This window comes from Heloderma suspectum, chromosome W (assembly GCF_057233095.1).
Source record: "Heloderma suspectum isolate Gila_16-S chromosome W, 16-S_ref, whole genome shotgun sequence".
NCBI lineage: Eukaryota > Metazoa > Chordata > Lepidosauria > Squamata > Helodermatidae > Heloderma > Heloderma suspectum.
In genome coordinates, this window is record NC_139475.1 from 25552501 (window position 1) to 25557500 (window position 5000).

Genomic DNA, 5000 nt, shown 5'->3' on the forward strand with positions numbered 1-5000 from the left:
GTTAGGGCAAGGGTTAGGGCAAGGGCTATGATTAGGGTTAGAGATCGGGTTAGGGTTACAGTTGGGGTTAGGGTGAGGGTCAGGACTAGGGTTAGGGTGAGGGTTAGGGTTAGTGTTAGGGGCAGGGTTAGCATTAGGGTCAGGGCTACGGTTAGGGTTATGGGAAGGGGTCGGGGTAGGATTAGGGTAGGGTTAGGGTTATGGCTATGGTTAGGGTTAGGGCTCGGATAAGGGTTAGGGTTAAGGCTAGGGCTAGTGTTAGGGTTAGGGCTATGGCTAGGGCTTGGGCTAGGGCAAGGGTTAGGTTTAGGGTTAGGGTTAGGTATAGGGTGAGGGCTAGGGTTAGGGTGAGGGTTCTGGTTAGTGTTAGGGCTAGGGTTAGCATTAGGGTTAGGTCTACGGTTATCGTTAGGGTTTGTGTTAGGGTTAGTGGTAGGCTTTGAGTTAGGGTAAGGTCTAGGGTTAGGGCTAGGGCTAGGGTCAGGGTTAGGGCTAGGTTTAGAACTAGAGCTAGGGCTAGGGTTAGGGTTAGGGTTCAGTTTTAGTTTAGGGTTACAGTTTGGTTTAGGGGTAGGGGTAGGGGTAGGGTTAGGTCTAGGCCTAGGGTTTGGGTTAAGGCTATAGTTAGGTTTAGGGTTAGGGTTAGGGTTAGCGCTAGGGTTAGGCTTAGGGTTAGGGTTAGGGCTAGGGTTAGGTTTAGGGCTCGGGTTAGGGTTAGGGTTACGGTTCTGGTTCCGGTTAGGGTTTGGGTTAGCGTTAGGGTTAGTGGTAGGTGTTGGGTTAGGGTTAGGGCTAGGGATAGAGTTTAGGCTAGGATTAGGGTTAGGGTTACAGTTAGTGAGAGGGTTAGGGCTAAGGCTAGTGTTAGGGTGAGAGTTAGGTTTAGGGATATGGTTTTTTGTTAGGGTTAGGGTTATGGTTAGCGGTAGGATTAGGGTTAGGGCTAGGGTTAGGTCGAGGGTTAGGGTTAGGGTTAGGGTTAGGGTTAGGGTTAGGGTTAGGGTTAAGGTTAGGGTTAGGGTTAGGGTTAGGGTTAGGGTTTGGGTTAGGGTTAGTGTTCAGGCTAGGGCTAGGGTTACTGCTAGGGCTATGGTAAGGGCTAGGGTTAGGGCTAGGGGTAGGGCTTGGGTTAGGGTTAGGGTTAGGGCTAGGGCTAGGGCTAGGGCAAGGGTTAGGGCAAGGGCTATGGTTAGGGTTAGGGTTAGGGTTAGGGTTAGGGTTAGGGTGAGGGTTAGGGCTCGGGCTAGGGCTAGGGCTAGGGCAAGGGTTAGGGCAAGGGCTATGGTTAGGGTTAGAGATCGGGTTAGGGTTACGGTTGGGGTTAGGGTGAGGGTCAGGACTAGGGTTAGGGTGAGGGTTAGGGTTAGTGTTAGGGCCAGGGTTAGCATTAGGGTCAGGGCTACGGTTAGGGTTATGGGAAGGGGTAGGGGTAGGATTAGGGTAGGGTTAGGTTTACGGCTATGGTTAGGGTTAGGGCTCGGACAAGGGTTAGGGCTAAGGCTAGGGCTAGTGTTAGGGTTAGGGCTATGGCTAGGGCTTGGGCTAGGGCAAGGGTTAGGGTTAGGGTTAGGGTTAGGTATAGGGTGAGGGCTACTGTTAGGGCGAGGGTTTGTATTAGGGTTAGTGGTAGGCTTTGGGTTAGGGTAAGGTCTAGGGTTAGGGCTAGGGCTAGGGTAAGGTTTAGGGCTAGGTTTAGAACTAGAGCTAGGGCTAGGGTTAGGGTTAGGGTTCAGTTTCAGTTTAGGGTTACAGTTTGGTTTAGGGGTAGGGGTAGGGTTAGGTCTAGGCCTAGGGTTTGGGTTAAGGCTACAGTTAGGTTTAGGGTTAGGGTTAGGGTTAGCGCTAGGGTTAGGCTTAGGGTTAGGGTTAGGGGTAGGGTTAGGTTTAGGGCTCGGGTTAGGTTTAGGGTTACGGTTCTGGTTCTGGTTAGGGTTTGGGTTAGCGTTACGGTTAGTGGTAGGTGTTGGGTTAGGGTTAGGGCTAGGGATAGAGTTTAGGCTAGGATTAGGGTTAGGTTACAGTTAGTGAGAGGGTTAGGGCTAAGGCTAGTGTTAGGGTGAGATTTAGGTTTAGATATAAGGTTTTTTGTTAGGGTTAGGGTTATGGTTAGCGTTAGGATTAGGGTTAGGGCTAGGGTTAGGTCGAGGGTTAGGGTTAGGGTTAAGGTTAGGGTTAGGGTTAAGGTTAGAGTTAGGGTTAGGGTTAGGGTTTGTGTTAGGGTTAGGGTTAGTGTTCGGGCTAGGGCTAGGGTTACTGCTAGGGCTACAGTTAGGGCTAAGGTTAGGGCTAGGGTTAGGGCTAGGGTTAGGGCTAGGGTTAGGGCTTGGGTTAGGGTTAGGGCTAGGGCTAGGGCTAGGGCAAGGGTTAGGCAAGGGCTATGGTTAGGGTTAGGGTTAGGGTTAGGGTTAGGGTGAGGGTTAGGGCTAGGGCTAGGGCAAGGGTTAGGGCAAGGGCTATGCTTAGGGTTAGAGTTAGGGTTAGGGTTAGGGTTAGGGTTAGGGTTAGGGCTAGGGTGAGGTTTAGGGTTAGGGTTAGGGTTAGGTCTAGGGTTAGGGTTATCGTTAGGGTGACGCTTTGGGCTAGGGTTAGGGTTAGGGTTAGGGTTAGGGTTCGGGTTCGGGTTCGGGCTAGGGCTAGGGTTAGGGCTAGGGCTAGGGCTAGGGCTATGTATAGGGCTAGCGTTAGGGCTAGGGTTAGGGCTTAGGTTAGGGTTAGGGTTAGGGTTAAGGTTTAGGGTTCGGGTTAGGTATAGGGTGAGGGCTAGGGTTAGGGTGAGGGTTCTGGTTAGTGTTAGGGCTAGGGTTAGGGTTAGCATTAGGGTTAGGTCTACAGTTATGGTTAGGGTTTGTGTTAGGGTTAGTGGTAGGCTTTGAGTTAGGGTAAGGTCTAGGGTTAGGGCTAGGGCTAGGGTCAGGGTTAGGGCTAGGTTTAGAACTAGAGCTAGGGCTAGGGTTAGGGTTAGGGTTCAGTTTTAGTTTAGGGTTACAGTTTGGTTTAGGGGTAGGGGTAGGGGTAGGGTTAGGTCTAGGCCTAGGGTTTGGGTTAAGGCTATAGTTAGGTTTAGGGTTAGGGTTAGGGTTAGTGCTAGGGTTAGGCTTAGGGTTAGGGTTAGGGCTAGGGTTAGGTTTAGGGCTCGGGTTAGGGTTAGGGTTACGGTTCTGGTTCTGGTTAGGGTTTGGGTTAGCGTTAGGGTTAGTGGTAGGTGTTGGGTTAGGGTTAGGGCTAGGGATAGAGTTTAGGCTAGGATTAGGGTTAGGGTTACAGTTAGTGAGAGGGTTAGGGCTAAGGCTAGTGTTAGGGTGAGAGTTAGGTTTAGGGATATGGTTTTTTGTTAGGGTTAGGGTTATGGTTAGCGTTAGGATTAGGATTAGGGCTAGGGTTAGGTCGAGGGTTAGGGTTAGGGTTAGGGTTAGGGTTAGGGTTAAGGTTAGAGTTAGGTTTAGGGTTAGGGTTAGGGTTTGGGTTAGGGTTAGTGTTCAGGCTAGGGCTAGGGTTACTGCTAGGGCTACGGTAAGGGCTAGGGCTAGGGCAAGGGTTAGGGCAAGGGCTATGGTTAGGGTTAGGGTTAGGGTTAGGGTTAGGGTTAGGGTGAGGGTTAGGGCTCGGGCTAGGGCTAGGGCTAGGGCAAGGGTTAGGGCAAGGGCTATGATTAGGGTTAGAGTTCGGGTTAGGGTTATGGTTGGGGTTAGGGTGAGGGTCAGGACTAGGGTTAGCGTGAGGCTTAGGGTTAGTGTTAGGGCCAGGGTTAGCATTAGGGTCAGGGCTACGGTTAGGGTTAGGGGTAGGGGTAGGGGTAGGATTAGGGTAGGGTTAGGGTTACGGCTATGGTTAGGGTTAGGGCTCGGACAAGGGTTAGGGCTAAGGCTAGGGCTAGTGTTAGGGTTAGGGCTATGGCTAGGGCAAGGGTTAAGGTTAGGGTTAGGGTTAGGTATAGGGTGAGGGCTAGGGTTAGGGTGAGGGTTCTGGTTAGTGTTAGGGCTAGGGTAAGCATTAGGGTTAGGGCTACGGTTATGGCTAGGGTTGGTATTAGGGTTAGTGGTAGGCTTTGGGTTAGGGTAAGGTCTAGGGTTAGGGCTAGGGCTAGGGTAAGGGTTAGGGCTAGGTTTAGAACTAGAGCTAGGGCTAGGGTTAGGGTTAGGGTTCAGTTTCAGTTTAGGGTTACAGTTTGGTTTAGGGGTAGGCATAGGGGTAGGGTTAGGTCTAGGCCTAGGGTTAGGGTTAAGGGTTAGGGTTAGGGTTAGGGTTAGGGTTAGGGTTAGGGTTAAGGTTAGGGTTAGGGTTAAGGTTAGAGTTAGGGTTAGGGTTAGGGTTTGTGTTAGGGTTAGGGTTAGTGTTCGGGCTAGGGCTAGGGTTACTGCTAGGGCTACAGTTAGGGCTAAGGTTAGGGCTAGGGTTAGGGCTAGGGTTAGGGCTTGGGTTAGGGTTAGGGCTAGGGCTAGGGCTAGGGCAAGGGTTAGGCAAGGGCTATGGTTAGGGTTAGGGTTAGGGTTAGGGTTAGGGTTAGGGTGAGGGTGAGGGTTAGGGCTAGGGCTAGGGCAAGGGTTAGGGCAAGGGCTATGCTTAGGGTTAGAGTTAGGGTTAGGGTTAGGGTTAGGGTTAGGGCTAGGGTGAGGTTTAGGGTTAGGGTTAGGGTTAGGTCTAGGGTTAGGGTTATCGTTAGGGTGACGCTTTGGGCTAGGGTTAGGGTTAGGGTTAGGGTTAGGGTTCGGGTTCGGGTTCGGGCTAGGGCTAGTGTTAGGGCTAGGGCTAGGGCTAGGGCTACGTATAGGGCTAGCGTTCGGGCTAGGGTTAGGGCTTAGGTTAGGGTTAGGGTTAGGGTTAAGGTTTAGGGTTCGGGTTAGGTATAGGGTGAGGGCTAGGGTTAGGGTGAGGGTTCTGGTTAGTGTTAGGGCTAGGGTTAGGGTTAGCATTAGGGTTAGGTCTACAGTTATGGTTAGGGTTTGTGTTAGGGTTAGTGGTAGGCTTTGAGTTAGGGTAAGGTCTAGGGTTAGGGCTAGGGC